The sequence below is a fragment of the Narcine bancroftii genome, chromosome 1 (assembly GCF_036971445.1).
Source record: "Narcine bancroftii isolate sNarBan1 chromosome 1, sNarBan1.hap1, whole genome shotgun sequence".
Lineage (NCBI taxonomy): Eukaryota > Metazoa > Chordata > Chondrichthyes > Torpediniformes > Narcinidae > Narcine > Narcine bancroftii.
Window position 1 is genome coordinate 286,046,481 of NC_091469.1, and position 17,176 is coordinate 286,063,656.

Here is a 17,176-nt window from a genome sequence, read left to right on the forward strand (position 1 = left end):
CAAAAATGATCAAACATCGCTACATGACTTTTGGAAGGGTTTCAGAATTCTTAATTGCATCTAAGAACATTGTGGCATCTTGACAGACTAGGGGTGGGGGGTGGTCATTGACTAGGCTGAAGATCACACTAGAAGATTAATGGAAGGACACAGGGTATAAGGAAATTTAGACAAGTGAGATCATGCCTCTGATGAAGGGGGATTATAGACAATACCAACAGGGAAGTCAATTCAAATGGCCACAAGAAGGCATTAAATATCTGGGGATAAAAGTAGACAAGGATTTACTCAACTTATACAAATTCAATGATATCCCTTTGCTCCAGAAGATTGAGGAGGACCTCGGTAGATGGAGAATTCTGCCCATAACTTTGGAGGGCAGAGTTAATTGTATTAAAATGAATATGGTGCCAAGGCTACAATATCTATTTCTGACATTAACCATTCTGTTGCTCCAGGGCTTCTTCAAGATGCTCAATGAATATGTCAGTAAGTTCCTGTGGAACAGTAAAGTGGCTAGAATCTCCATGGAAAAGTTGACTTGGTATTGCAAATTGGGAGGTTTAAAATTGCCAGATTTCAAAATGTATTACTGGGCAGTCCTGGCGAGGTTTATCGCCACACTTTTTGAGGAAGGGGATTCTTTCCACCCCCCCCCCCCCCCCCCCACTTTCCTGTGCACAAAATGGATTACATGTGGTGGGTGAAAGGATTGCAGGAATGTTTATATATATAAATGGAACACTAAATTAATTTCAAAGAAAACTGATAACCCCATGCTATAGCATGTAATTCAGACATGACAAAGAATAAATCAATGTATTGGATTGAAGGTGGGGATATCTCTCAAAACACCCTTGACTTAGAATAACTTAATACCCATGACTCTAGACAATAAAATCCTGGACACCTGGTGCCAGAAGGGGATCAGGTGTATTGAGGATTGTTACAAGCGAGGACAGCTTGTATCATTCAAGCAGTTGAGGAATAAATATGATTTGCCTAATACAACATTCTTTGCTATATGCAACTAATATCTTTTAAGGGACAAATTGGGACCATCTATGAGTCCCTGCCCATGTATAATGGCATAGAGATTCTAAGTCGAAGGAGGCATGTGTGCATTTATCTCTAGAATACATTTCATATTCCAAAGTGAGGGCCTGAAGCTGGCCTTACACATATCGAGGAAAGGTGGGAGCAGGACTTGGGCACAATCCACAAGCAGTGCTGGTCATGACAGCTGTTATTAATGCTAGGTACAGGTTGGTGCAATACAATTTACTGCATCAACTGTACCTCACACCACAAAAACTACATAAATCTAATCAGAAATCTCGGAAATTTCTTTGGGTGTGGTGTGGAGATTGGAACCTTTATCCATTCAACCTGGCTGTGCACAAAGGTGACATCCTTCTGGGAGAACCTGGGGGACATTCTGAAAAAAAATTTAAAGGTGGATTTTCCACAGGATCCAGAATTGTACCTTTTTGGTAGCATTATAGATACATATGGGCATTCATACATATGCCCATTCAGAGCCAGCTCTTCAGCGCTTGACTTCCTTCTTTGCGGAAACTGCCAAAGTGTTTGGCCTGGAAGTCAGCCTGAAGAAAACTGAGGTCCTCCATCAGCCAGCTCCCCACCATGACTACCAGCCCCCCCACATCTCCATCGGGCACACAAAACTCAAAACGGTCAACCAGTTTACCTATCTCGGCTGCACCATTTCATCAGATGTAAGGATCGACAATGAGATAGACAACAGACTCGCCAAGGCGAATAGCGCCTTTGGAAGACTGCACAAAAGAGTCTGGAAAAACAACCAACTGAAAAACCTCACAAAGATAAGCATATACAGAGCCGTTGTCATACCCACACTCCTGTTCGGCTCCGAATCATGGGTCCTCTACCGGCATCACCTACGGCTCCTAGAACGCTCCCACCAGCGTTGTCTCCGCTCCATCCTCAACATCCATTGGAGCGCTTTCATCCCTAACGTCGAAGTACTCGAGATGGCAGAGGTCGACAGCATTGAGTCCACGCTGCTGAAGACCCAGCTGCGCTGGGTGGGTCACGTCTCCAGAGTGGAGGACCATCGCCTTCCCAAGATCGTGTTATATGGCGAGCTCTCCACTGGCCACCGTGACAGAGGTGCACCAAAGAAAAGGTACAAGGACTGCCTAAAGAAATCTCTTGGTGCCTGCCACATTGACCACCGCCAGTGGGCTGATATCGCCTCAAACCGTGCATCTTGGCGCCTCACAGTTTGGCGGGCAGCAACCTCCTTTGAAGAAGACCGCAGAGCCCACCTCACTGACAAAAGGCAAAGGAGGAAAAACCCAACACCCAACCCCAACCAACCATTTTTCCCCTGCAGCCGCTGCAACCGTGTCTGCCTGTCCCGCATCGGACTTGTCAGCCACAAACGAGTCTGCAGCTGACGTGGACTTTTACCCCCCCTCCATAAATCTTCGTCCGCGAAGCCAAGCTAAAGAAAGATAGATACATATTTTAAACTGTCCAAGTACCAAACTCAGTTTGTGAAGGTTGCCTTGGCGGTAACCACGAAATGTATAGCGGTCACATGGAAGTCTGACTCTCAACTAAATATTACATGATGGAATATGGAAATGCAGAGTTACATTCCCCTGGAGAAAATCACACACAATTTAAAGAAGAAATATGACATGTTCATTAGAGTGTGGCAACCCTGTTTGAAAGTCATACAGACATAATTTTCACCCCTTTGGAATAAAGGAATTGAATGAACCCATCCCAGCAGAGAAACAATTGTGATCAAAGAAGTGGGCCATGGCGCAGAAGACACGTTCTTATTTTTTTTGTTTCTTACCTCTTTTTAAGTACCTGTGGTTTTTTCAGTTTTTCCACGAGTGTCGTTGATCTCACTGGTATTTGTGGGTTTTTTTGCTTTCATTGTATTGTATAATTTATATAACTTTATTCTTGATTGTATTGGGGCATGGGGAGGGTAAAACAGACTCAGTATGATATACGTAAGTGTTGTAAGAAAGTGTATTGTCTGAATTTATGAGTCTTTGAAAATCAAAAATAAAATATTCCAAAAAAAAAATCGCACCAGCATGGGAGACTTTTACAGGAAGATGCATGAATGGAATTTGGAAGAAAAGTCTCAAATGCTACGTTCACACAAGCTTAAATGAAGTTAGAAAACATTGTAACGCTTACAATGGAACTTGATTTGGTAGGTGACGTTGAAGATGTGGAAGAGTTATAAGATCATGACTCAAAGGAATTGACCAATGAGGACTTAATCAAATTACAAGAACGCATTGTGGAAGAGGAAAAGAGGATGAGGAACCACAGAAGAGGTTCGAAGGGGTTGTCAGTGCATTTTCACAAATGAATAAGGCCATTGCCAAGTTTGAAAGCATGGACCAGATTGTTGAAAGATTTACCAAGACTGATCACCAAATTCAGGATGCTTTAAGTTCTTATTTACGATGAAAAAAAGAAAAAAAATGGTGCAAACGAATTTAGGCATGTTCTTCAAGTGTCCTTCATCAACCCCCTGCCCATCAATCCATGAAGAAGACTGTGAGAAGCCACACACACCCAAGTAGCAGTACAAGTGCAGATGAAGAAACTTCCGATGAAAGTTCAAATGCTGACAATCTTTACCAAAACTGCTGTACAGTACAGGTACATATTTAGTACAGTATTAAAAGTACTGTATACATGTTGAAATTCTTTATTAGTTACTTGAAGTTCATGTTGAGCATTGTGACAGATTATGTTGTGTTTGTATTGTATATAGATATATCTTTGGGAGATAAATTGGGGCAGGCTTTTTAGTGTAGGTCGCATACAAACACTTCAAAACAGATCTCATTTAAAATACTGGTGCTCTGCTCAAGCCAGACAGGGCAGCTCCTGGGGGCCTTTGCAAAAACTTTGCGGAGTAGCCAAGAGTCTTCACTAATGGATTGTGTTTTGAAAAGCAACAGATGAAAGAGATCGAAGGAGTAGTTCAGAGCCACAAGCTGTCTAGGAGTGCAGCTTGCTGTTCTAAGAGGATCATGTGGTTTTTGCGAGCAATGAGAGTTGAACAGCTTTTTCTCTGAGAGAGAGAGAGAGAAAGAGAGAGAGAGAGAGAGAGAGAGAGAGAGAGAGAGAGAGAGAGAGAGAGAGAGAGAGAGAGAGAGGGGGGGTAATTTCTGCAGTGCTACAGCCAGCAGCAGCAGCTGAGACTGGACAGGACAAGCTGGCAAGCTTGTGGAAAAACCCCATTTGGAAAACAGGTTGTGAGAGCTTAGTTCAGCCTGGACAATACCCTTTTGATTCATGTAAGAGGAGAGGACTGGCTGCCTAATGTTTCACTTGAAATAATAGAAACAAAAAGGAACTCTGTGGTGACCTGAAAGAAAGACGTTATCATATGGAAAACCCTGATGGGGCACATTTCTTTGGCAAGACACTGATGTGGCTGATTAAAAGGGATCAGTTTGTGTCAAGGAACAACAAATCTCTCTCTGAAAACTGACAAGAACCTTCCTGAGCGGTAACCATTTACCTTTCAAGCACCAAAGCCTGGTGAACTTCATAAATATTAAATTCTGTGCACAGTATAAGAATTGCCTGCAACCAGTGAACTTGGAGGAATGAGAAGTGACATTGGACTGTGAATCAAATAACTTTTCTAAACTTACACACACATTACATACATGTGCACAGAATTAGAAAAGGGTTGTTAGGTTAGTTAAGTAAATAGTGATAAGATAAACTTTGATCCTGATTTCATTTTTAAAGATAATTAAAAGCAACTTTTGTTTAAGTAACCATTTGTCTTGGTGAATATTCCTGCTGGGTTTTGGGGTCCTCTGGGCTCATAATATAATCTTTATTAAAGGTTCTATAATGTACATACAGTATGTTGAGACTCTTCATTAAAGGTTCATTTGTTGAAAAGGTTTTTAAAAAATAGCCTAATGACTTGGTTTGGACATGCATGGTATAGGGTGAACCCGACTTATGATCAATTTGAGTTACGACTGATCCTCTGGTCCCAATTACGGTCGGAAGCCGAGGACTATCTGTAAATCCAATAACTTGTTTTGCATCGTGCAACTTTTGTTTTGAAAGCTTAGAAGATACCTGACAGTTATTTCTAAATAAAATACGACAATTCTAAATGGATTGAAATTTGAAAACCCTGCCAACATTAAATTTGGCTTTTAAAAATATTAAGATTAAGATTTAAAATTATCAAAGGAAAACAAAGGATTCAGCTGAGAGTTACTGTTGCAATGAAAAATATGCAAACTTGAAATTCTTCTGATTATAATCATGTGACCAAGATGACATATTTGTATGGATGTCAAATGGAAGGTACATTTCTCAAGAGAACACAGCAAGAATTAAGTTTTCAACATTTTGCATTCCATATAGTTAGTGATAACAGTAAAGTTTTCCTTAAGAAACTGTATTTTCACATAATGGAAGTGGTTAAATGTTGCAATGACAAATATGATAAAACTAATATAATAATTAATATTTAATGAGCTATTTCATTTTCTGGGTTTTTTTTTTAAATCCACTCTTAATAACTATCCTTTCTGTTTCCTTAGAAGAGTCACACAACAGAAAATTAGTGAAAAATTATTTCACTTCAGTCCAAAGGTTTGCTCATCCAACATGAACCCACTGTTAGAGTCCAAGAAAGAAAATAGCTACAAGAGAATAAGGTATCACAAACTGCACTTCAGGTTATAAAAAAAATAAATGAATTTACATGCATTTAATTCTGCCAGAAGCTGAAATCAAGGCATTAAAGTAATGGCAAGGTAATTGAAGCAGAGATTATAAATGGATTTTAGGTCTATTAGACTCCATGTCTAATATACCTAATAATACGTTTAATAATCATCCTCTTTGATATAATCTTATGTTAAAATATTTTCAGAATCAACATTTAGAGATCAAAAGTACACAGCTAGCTGAAGAAACAGTAACTATACATATCATAGTGGTCCAAAGCATCTTAAAAAAAATGATAATACCACAATAATATCACAACATCAAAACACGAGCTGTTTGTAGATGACTAATTCTTGAAAAAGAATTCATTTTCTGTACACAAAACAAATAAATGATGCTGGATTTGAAAAAAATTGATTTTTTTTTCCACATTCTCTGCTGGTATGAAAAACCTGTAGCAGTTACTTAACACGTATTTCAGAGCCAGCTCTTCAGCGCTTGACGTCCTGCTTTGCGGAAACTGCCAAAATGTTTGGCCTGGAAGTCAGCCTGAAGAAAACTGAGGTCCTCCATCAGCCAGCTCCCCACCATGACTACCAGCCCCCCCCACATCTCCATCGGGCACACAAAACTCAAAACGGTCAACCAGTTTACCTATCTCGGCTGCACCATTTCATCAGATGCAAGGATCGACAATGAGATAGACAACAGACTCGCCAAGGCAAATAGCGCCTTTGGAAGACTACACAAAAGAGTCTGGAAAAACAACCAACTGAAAAACCTCACAAAGATAAGCGTATACAGAGCCGTTGTCATACCCACACTCCTGTTCGGCTCCGAATCATGGGTCCTCTACCGGCACCACCTACGGCTCCTAGAACGCTTCCACCAGCGTTGTCTCCACTCCATCCTCAACATCCATTGGAGCGCTCACACCCCTAACGTCGAGGTACTCGAGATGGCAGAGGTCGACAGCATCGAGTCCACGCTGCTGAAGATCCAGCTGCGCTGGATGGGTCACGTCTCCAGAATGGAGGACCATCGCCTTCCCAAGATCGTATTATATGGCGAGCTCTCCACTGGCCACCGTGACAGAGGTGCACCAAAGAAAAGGTACAAGGACTGCCTAAAGAAATCTCTTGGTGCCTGCCACATTGACCACCGCCAGTGGGCTGATAACGCCTCAAACCGTGCATCTTGGCGCCTCACAGTTTGGCGGGCAGCAGCCTCCTTTGAAGAAGACCGCAGAGCCCACCTCACTGACAAAAGGCAAAGGAGGAAAAACCCAACACCCAACCCCAACCAACCAATTTTCCCTTGCAACCGCTGCAATCGTGTCTGCCTGTCCCGCATCGGACTGGTCAGCCACAAACGAGCCTGCAGCTGACGTGGACTTTTTTACCCCCTCCATAAATCTTCGTCCGCGAAGCCAAGCCAAAGAAGAAACAAAATAAATAACTGCACAGGAACTTTTGACAAAATCTTCAACTCCAACTCCCACAAAGACAGTTTAGTCATATTTGGCAAAGTGCAAGATACAGAGATTCAACAAGACTGCTGAATTTTACAATGAGTTGTTTTGCTGTTGATACAATATTCAGAACAAGTGGATTAACAAAATTATTTTGAATATTTTAAAGTTAGAAATGATAATAATGACTACTATCCATAACAGCACTGTGGCGGAATGATTGAGCAAGTGAATAAAACGATTTTTTTTAATGGGACACAGTATGATCAACACAATCAATTTTGGAATGTGACTTTAGGTTTCCTGAAACAACACGTTAAAATGGAAAACAAAATGTATAACAAGTAAAAACACAAGACTGGAGAAACGCAGCAGGTCAAACAGTATCCTTTTTATAGCAAACATAAAAATACATGACCAATGTTTTGGATTTGAGCCCTTCAAAGTATGGAAAAATGCAGGCATTTTAATAAAAAGGTAAGATGGGAAGAGTGAGAGAGGAGCATGGTTGCAAAGGCATGAGGGAGGGCACAGCTGCAAGGGGAGGAGGGATGGCTGAGTGAATAGAGAGGGAAAGGGGTAGGGAGCTACTGGAAAGAAGACAGGGGGAAAGGAGAGCAGATTGGCAGAAACTAGAGAAGTAGATGTTAATGCCATCCAGCTGGAGAATGCCCAGACAGAAAATCAGGTTTGTTTCTCCAATTTAGAGGTAGTCTTGCTGGGAAAGTACATGAGACCATGGACAGACATGGTAAGTATGGGAATGGGATGCAGATCTGAAATGGTCGGCCACTGGGAGGTCCCTGTCACTGGTGCGGAAAGAGTGAAGATGTTCAGCAAACCGGACCCACAATCCAGACCCAGTCTTTCCAATGTAGAAAAGGCCACAAAGGGAGCACCAATTGCAGTAAATCAATCCTGCAGATACACAAGTGAAGTGTTGTTTCACTTGAAAGGGATTTTTTAGGTGAGCGAGGAGGTGTGGGTTCAAGTGTGGCACCTCCAGCAGTCACAGGGTAAGGTGCCGGGGATTGGTAGGAAGGGATGAGTGCACGAGAAAGTCACAGAGGAAGCAGTCCCCAAGATGGGAAGGAAATATGTGTTTCATGGTGGAATCCTGTTTTAAGTGCTGTAAATTCCGGAGGATAATGTTTTGGATGTGGGGGCTGGTGGGGTGGTAGGCAAGGATAAAGGAATCCTGTGTTTGCTGTGTCTGGGGGCAGAGGAGGCCAGGATAGATGAGCGAGAAATGGAGGAGATGCAGGTGATGGTTGAGTTGATGATGGTGGAGGGGAAGATACGATGGTGGAAGAAGGCAGACGTTTCAGATTATCTGGACTGGAAGACCTCATCTTGGGAACAAATACATTTTTTTAAATCTTTGGTATAGAAAGGACACTTGCTTGACCTGCTGAGTTTCTCCAGCATTATGTTTTTGCTTCAACCACAGTGTCTGCAGACATTATTTCCAAATTGTGTAACAAGTCAACTTTGCTTTTAGAATAAAGAATCATGAAGTTTAGCACAAGATTATGCTATTAACAAGATGTCTACACATAAATATCAGACTGGAAAAGGAGCAACTAATATTGTTCACACGAGTGAGCAAGCCCTACAAGTCATAAATTTCTTTCCCTTCCATCAATTTATGCATGAATCATGAAAAAAAAATTCACCAGGAACCAAATGGGGAAAAATGATGAGACAGGTAGTGGTCAAAATAGTGCACGAATTCAAAGCTACAAGATCATAAAAAGAGATGATAAAAGAACAAGACATTTAAAGCCATCTGAAGGCTTATTTAGTAATTCTCACAATACAGGCCCTTTGGGCCATTATGCTGAGCTGACCTATATAAACATACTCAATACCTCACACCCATTATCTTCTATTTTCATGTGATTCTGTCAAAATTTGATCCATCAAAATTTGTCCAATACCACCCCCGTGTTGGGCTATTAAAGCATTACAAGTTTCTCCTGTTGAGAATGTATCTAAATAAAATACATTACATTTAAAAAAGATTCTCCATCTTGGATCAAGTATAATCCCAATCCTAACACTGCAGATTCAAATTATCATGCACTCATATTTGCTTGGAATTTTATCCAGCATATTAGATGGAAGTATTAAGTAAAAGTTCAACATTAAGAATAGAAATAGCACTCATACAACTCATAGCACTTATGAGAAAACATAGCATTACAACTCTAATTGCTTTAAATTTATGAATGAATCTAAAGGATTAGAAAAAATACATTAATGTACTTAATATATTTAAGTTAAATTTAAGTTAAAAAAATTCAGTTCTTGGGAGTCACTATGTCAGAGATTCTTTCCTGGACCCAACACCTAATGGCATTGTGAAGAAAGTTAGTTAGTGCCTCTACTTCCTCAGGAGTTTGCAGAGGTTTGGTATGACATCGGAAACCCTGGCATATTTCTACCCATGTGTGGTGGAAAGTGTACTGACTGGCTGCATCACAGGCTGGTAAGGGGACACCAATGCCCCAAGCATAAAGCCCTGGAAAAGGCAGTGACACAGCCCAGGGCATCACAGGCAAAACCCTCCCCACCATCGAGATTGCAGCAGGAATCTTCAAGGATCCACATAACCCAGCACATACTCTATTCTTGCTGCTATCATCAGGATGCCACAAGACTCACACCTCCAGGTCAGGAACAGCTACTACCTCTCCACCTCAATGACAAATTCAATCATTGACTCATTTAAGGATGCTTACTTTTGCATTTTATTGTTTTTTTCCTCTCTGTACTGCATAGTCAGTTTACATTTCTTTATTTGTTTCCGGCTGCAAGGAGGAAGTGGGTTTTCGACTCAGTCCACAACTTGGCTCACCCCACCATCAAGACTACAGTCAAAATGGTGGCGAACACTTATGTCTGGCACGGCCTCTGCAAAGAGGTCGCCCTGTGGGCCAGGACTTGTACTCAATGCCAGTCATCCAAAATCCAACTCATATAAAAGCTCCACCACATATTCAAGCCAGCATGTTGCTGCCTCAGTCACATGCACGTTGACATTGTGAGGTCCCTACCCATTTCCAGAGGCGCACATATCCTTCTCATAATGATTAACCAGATGGCCAGAAACATACGCACAGGCTTTGCTCAACCCTTGGGTAGCGCATTTTGTGGTCCCCAAACATCTTACCATCGGACAGGGGGGCCCCATTTACTTCCAGTCTGTAGACCCCCTTAGCCCACGCCTTGGAGACACAACTCCACCACACTACGGTATATCACCCACATGCCAACGTTGGTAGAGAGGTTCCACATTCACCTTAAGGCAACCTTAATGGCATGACTTACCAGACCTAACTGGGCCGACATACTCCCTTAGGTCCTCTTAGGCATCCAGACCACACCCAAGGAGGGTCTCAAGGCATCTTCTGCCGGGTTAGTCTATGGCACTCTCCTAGTTATACCAGGCAAATTTTTGATGGCCCCTGAGGACTTAGGGGAGCCCCCGCGACCGTACATGAGCGCCTATTTAGCCCCACTAAACCTAGACCCCACCGCCAGCCTTGCACTTGCGTCCCAAAGAGCTTTACTGACTGTAAATGCATGTTTGTTTGGCACGGGGCTCACCGGTCACCTTTACAGCGGCTTTACGAGGGGTCATATCATGTCATCAGAAACACTGCTCCACCTGTTTTGGACACTGGCAGCAAGGAAGAGACTTTCACACTTGACCAGTTGAAACTGGCCTGGATTTAGACCAGCTCATCATACCCGACCCTATGGCGCAGAGGTCAGCCTCCTAAAAACAGTGCCCCGATCGCTAGTTCTGGTGGAGGAGGGGGCTGTCATGTAGCGGCCCGTGCTTCAGGCCGACATTGGAAGTGGCCATTGACCTTGGCAACCGGCGGACGGAAGCGCCAATTTCAACAGGCCGCCAGCAGAGCAGTGAAACTGGCCAATCATACTATTGGATTGAAGGGGGCCCAATCAGGGCCTGGTCATCCGGGGTAATCAATTGGCAACCGGCCCGCTCAAGCCACGATCCAGTGGTGACACAGCTGAGCTGACTATAAAAGGCAGAGATGCCACTGAACCAACTCAGTGTTGAATACACTCTACTGGTGTGTGTGTGTGTGTGTGTGTGTGTGTGTGTGTGTGTGTGTGTGTGTGTGTGTGTGTGTGTGTGTGTGTGTTCTCTTGCAGATTCGAACTACAGCCTTTGGGCTATAACCAAGAGCTATAACCTTGCTGTAGCCGCAGTGACCTTGCTACAAACTCATCCATCAAACTGTCATTGCTAATCAGATCTACTCTATCCTGTCTACTGGAAATTCCTAGAATCTGATTATTTGATTACCCTGGTTACATGCATCTCTAATATTCTGACTGGTCCAATGTTTACTGCCTAAAGTGTTTCTCATTTAAACAGATTTTTTCCTGCCCACCACCCATTGCCCCACCAGCCTGTTGGAAATTATCTGAAAATATTAAATCATCACCGAAGAATTTGCACACAGAACTGAGTATCCTTTAGTCAAGTCAAAATAAACCAAAAAAACTTTAATCCATTCTCAGCTATCAGTCCAATGTGTTTATTCAAGGAGCATATGAGCTATGGAAAAATTTAGTCACAAATATTCAGTTGGTTCTGCAAATCGTTAATGCTCATTTTAATTCTGATTTGTGATTTTGAAATTTCGTCACAGAACAGGGATTTGCCACTTGCCAATGTTAAAAAGAGGAATGCAGCCTGTTAACCAAATAGCATGCGAATTTTGATTAAAAACCCGTTGAGATCGCAATTCTCTGCTTGATAGTTACACATATAAAGAAACTCTAAAAAGGCACATTTTCAGATTTTTTTTGAACTATATCTGAGTAGTAAGGAGTATTTTTAAGTTCTCAATTTTTATTAGCTATAGCCCCATTAGGATTCTGCTCAGAGTTTATGAGCCTTCCTTTGAAGTAATCATTGAGTTGGTTTCTTCCATACTACTGACTCGCTAAAAATCAATATATATTTTGTGATTTCAGTCTGTGTCCACCCCCCCTCCCCCAAATGTGCTGTGGCCTGGGGAGAGGAAACATATGGATAATGGCTTAGTTAGAACCTAGAACATAATAGCACAGTACAGGCACTTTGGCCCACAATGTGGTGCCGACTTAAGTAAAACTACTCCACAACAATCTAATATTTCACTACCTTACATCCATAACCTTTGAAATGGGCCCAGAGGACCCCAAAACCCAGCAGCAATAGAAATTCACCAAGACAAATGGTTACTTAAACAAAAGTCACTTTTAATTTTCTTTAAACATAAAAACAAGATCAAACATGAACTTATTACTATTAACATAACTCCTTTCTAATTTCTAAGCACATGTATGTAATGTGTATATGTGCAGGAAAGTTATTTGATTCACAGTCCAGTCTCACTTCTCACTCCTCCAAGTTCATCGGTATCAGGCAATTATTATACTGTGCACAGAATTTAACATTTATGAATTTTCACCAAGCTCAGGTGTTTAAAGGTAATTGATTACCGCTCAGGAAGGTTCTCATTGCTCGGACACACATACAAACTGATTTATTACTTCCATCAGTCACTTCAGTGTCTTGCCGAAGAAACTTACCCTATAAGGGTTTTCCAATGATAACCTCTTCTTTCAGGTCACCACAGAGTTCCTCTAGTTTCCCTTATTTCAGGAGAAACACTCTGGCTAGCCATCTCCTCTTGTAAGGACTACAAGGGTTTTTCAACAGGCTGAATTCAGAACTCACAACCCATCTTCAAAATGGGGTTTTCCACAAGCTTCCAAAAGCCACTAAAGAAGTCAGTTCTCTCTCTCTTAGAGAAAGCCTATTTGGTTTTTTCTCTCTCTCTCTGCTTGCAAAACCACATGACTTTCTTGCAGGGCTCTAGACCCAGTCTTTGAACTGATCTTATCAGCCTTTGAATGTGGACTGTTTCATTTGCACCAGCTTTTGAAGTTCCTGAGCAAAGCATTTCTAAAATAGTTTTATTGTCTTTGCAAAGGCACTCAGTGCATCAATGTCTCACTTTCAGCAAAGCTCTAGCATTTTAAATGAGATCTGTTTTGTGGTGTTTTTGTGTTTGTGGTGACCTATACTAACACCCCCCCCACAACCTATCTCTTTTAAAAAACATTTTTATATTTATATATAGATATATATATATATCTATATATATGAATATATAAATAAAAACATTAATTATATTACATATATTACATTTTATATTATAAAATATAAAATGTAATATACCTCGTCACACCCTCTAGTTTTTTGTTTCATCCATGTGCCTATCTGAGCCTTCCTTTGAGCTTGGCTCTTTGGCTTGGCTTCGCGGACGAAGATTTATGGAGGGGGTAAAAGTCCACGTCAGCTGCAGGCTCGTTTGTGGCTGACAAGTCCGATGCGGGACAGGCAGACACGGTTGCAGCGGCTGCAGGGGAAAATTAGTTGGTTGGGGTTGGGTGTTGGGTTTTTCCTCCTTTGCCTTTTGTCAGTGAGGTGGGCTCTGCGGTCTTCTTCAAAGGAGGTTGCTACCCGCCAAACTGTGAGGCGCCAAGATGCACGGTTTGAGGCGTTATCAGCCCACTGGCGGTGGTCAATGTGGCAGGCACCAAGAGATTTCTTTAGGCAGTCCTTGTACCTTTTCTTTGGTGCACCTCTGTCACGGTAGCCAGTGGAGAGCTCGCCATATAACACGATCTTGGGAAGGCGATGGTCCTCCATTCTGGAGACGTGACCCATCCAGCGCAGCTGGATCTTCAGCAGCGTGGACTCGATGCTGTCGACCTTTGCCATCTCGAGTACTTCGACGTTAGGGATGAAAGCGCTCCAATGGATGTTGAGGATGGAGCGGAGACAACGCTGGTGGAAGCGTTCTAGGAGCCGTAGGTGATGCCGGTAGAGGACCCATGATTCGGAGCCGAACAGGAGTGTGGGTATGACAACGGCTCTGTATACGCTTATCTTTGTGAGGTTTTTCAGTTGGTTGTTTTTCCAGACTCTTTTGTGTAGTCTTCCAAAGGCGCTATTTGCCTTGGCGAGTCCGTTGTCTATCTCATTGTCGATCCTTGCATCTGATGAAATGGTGCAGCCGAGATAGGTAAACTGGTTGACCGTTTTGAGTTTTGTGTGCCCGATGGAGATGTGGGGGTCTGGTAGTCATGGTGGGGAGCTGGCTGATGGAGGACCTCAGTTTTCTTCAGGCTGACTTCCAGGCCAAACATTTTGGCAGTTTCCGCAAAGCAGGACGTCAAGCGCTGAAGAGCTGGCTCTGAATGGGCAACTAAAGCGGCATCGTCTGCAAAGAGTAGTTCACGGACAAGTTTCTCTTGTGTCTTGGTGTGAGCTTGCAGGCGCCTCAGATTGAAGAGACTGCCATCCGTGCGGTACTGGATGTAAACAGCGTCTTCATTGTTGGGGTCTTTCATGGCTTGGTTCAGCATCATGCTGAAGAAGATTGAAAAGAGGGTTGGTGCGAGAACACAGCCTTGCTTCACGCCATTGTTAATGGAGAAGGGTTCAGAGAGCTCATTGCTGTATCTGACCCGACCTTGTGGGTTTTCGTGCAGTTGGATAATCATGTTGAGGAACTTTGGGGGACATCCTGGCCAGGAATCCTGGGCAAGCATGGCGTCGGCAAGTGCAACGACAATGGGCGCCTCCTGTTGGAGCTCTGCGCAGAACAGCGGCTTGTCATTACAAACACCCTTTTTCAGCAGAGGGACAGCCTTAAGACCACCTGGATGCATCCCCGATCCAAACACTGGCACCTCCTGGACTACATCCTGGTGCGAGAAAGTGACAAACGAGATGTGCTCCACACCAGGGTCATGCCTAGCGCGGAATGCCACACTGACCACCGGCTGGTTCGCTGCAAGCTCAACCTTCACTTCAAGCCAAAGCCCAGGAACAATAAAGCCCCCAGAAAGAGGTTCAATGTTGGAAACCTGCAGTCAGACGAAGCAAGAGGAAACTTCCAGGCAAACCTCAAAGCAAAGCTCGACGATGCAACCCGCCTCACGGACCCGTCCCCTGAAACCCTCTGGGATCAGTTGAAGACTACCATACTGCAATCCACTGAAGAGGTACTGGGCTTCTCCTCCAGGAAAAACAAGGACTGGTTTGAAGAAAACAGCCAGGAAATCCAGGAGCTGCTGGCAAAGAAGCGAGCTGCCCACCAGGCTCACCTTACAAAGCCGTCCTGTCCAGAGAAGAAACAAGCCTTCCGTCGCGCATGCAGCCATCTTCAGCGCAAACTCCGGGAGATCCAAAATGAGTGGTGGACTAGCCTCGCCAAACGAACCCAGCTCAGCGCGGACATTGGCGACTTCAGGGGTTTCTACGAGGCTCTAAAGGCTGTGTACGGCCCCTCACCCCAAGTCCAAAGCCCGCTGCGCAGTTCAGACGGCAAAGTCCTCCTCAGCGACAAGATCTCCATCCTCAACCGATGGTCAGAACACTTCCAATCTCTTTTCAGTGCCAACCGCTCAGTCCAAGATTCCGCCCTGCTCCAGCTCCCTCAACAGCCCCTAAGGCTAGAGCTGGATGAGGTTCTCACCCTGGATGAGACATATAAGGCAATCGAACAACTGAAAAGTGGCCAAGCAGCAGGTATGGATGGAATCCCCCCCAGAGGTCTGGAAGGCTGGCGGCAAAACCCTGCATGCCAAACTGCATGAGTTTTTCAAGCTTTGTTGGGACCAAGGAAAACTGCCTCAGGATCTTCGTGATGCCACCATCATCACCCTGTACAAAAACAAAGGTGAGAAATCAGACTGCTCAAACTACAGGGGAATCACGTTGCTCTCCATTGCAGGCAAAATCTTCGCTAGGATTCTACTAAATAGAATAATACCTAGTGTCGCCGAGAATATTCTCCCAGAATCACAGTGCGGCTTTCGCGCAAACAGTGGAACTACTGACATGGTCTTTGCCCTCAGACAGCTCCAAGAAAAGTGCAGAGAACAAAACAAAGGACTCTACATCACCTTTGTTGACCTCACCAAAGCCTTCGACACCGTGAGCAGGAAAGGGCTTTGGCAAATACTAGAGCGCCTTTTAAATATCTCTCTTGTAACAGCCTCCTCCACCACCTCAGGCAATGCATTCCAATCACCCACATCTCTCTGTACAACAGGGGTGTCAAACTCAAATTCACAGAGGGCCAAAATTAAAAATTTGGACTAAGTCGAGGGCCGAACTAAATATTTATTGAAAATTTTCAACAACATCTGCAGGTTTTCTCTTCTTTCAACATATGTAATGTTAAACTTTTTCTTATTAAAATAAATGTTTAATAATAGTTTTGGATAAACTCTTTTCAGAAGCATTAACAAATGAGAAATAAAATATTCAATAAATAATATTTCTCTATAGAGGATTTGTCAAATGTTGCTAGTGTGCTGTCGAATAGTAAAATCTGAGGGCTATTGAGAATGTGGGAGAATAATATGATTCCTGAAACAATCAAATGGGTGACTGATTGTGGGCATGAACTCTAGCAGGGTTATTTGCCATGCCCTTTTTCCATTGGTACAGATATCCTTTGATTTACACACTTTTCAAGTTTTATGCCTAATGAGTTGTATCCAGGTGCAGGACAATTTTTAACCAGGAATATATTTATCACTGTGACATGAAACTATTGGAAGATCGTTTTATCCTGAGATTAAAGTTCATAATACTTACTCAGGCCTGTGTGCGGGAGGGCGGGGTTTGCGGGCGATCGGGTTGGACAACGACAGTGCGGGGGCATCGGCTCTCGCTGCAGGGCGGCATCTCGGCGGATCAGCAGCCCGTCACCGTGAGTCGCGGATCGGCCTGCGGCAGGGAGGGGGAGTGGGCAACGGTCCTGGCGAGGTCAGGCCCGAGGCCTCCGGTTCCGGGCGCTGGGAAGCGGCCTTGGCTTCCCCTGACACCGGCCAGGCCCCAAAACCAGAGTCCAC

At 43.4% G+C, this 17,176-nt stretch overlaps 1 protein-coding gene across 7 annotated transcripts in view; it reads right to left on the bottom strand.

Moving 5' to 3' along the window:
• qser1 (glutamine and serine rich 1) overlaps window positions 1-17,176 on the bottom strand; it is a 127,144-nt gene that overhangs the window by 89,288 nt on the left and 20,680 nt on the right. The window contains exon 1 of one of the 7 annotated variants that reach the window (XM_069902504.1): window positions 16,920-17,164. The exons of the other annotated variants lie outside the window; for them this stretch is intronic. The gene's annotated coding sequence lies outside the window, so the exon portion shown is untranslated. Of the gene's footprint in view, window positions 1-16,919; window positions 17,165-17,176 lie in introns of those variants that run through there. 7 annotated transcript variants of the gene reach the window in all.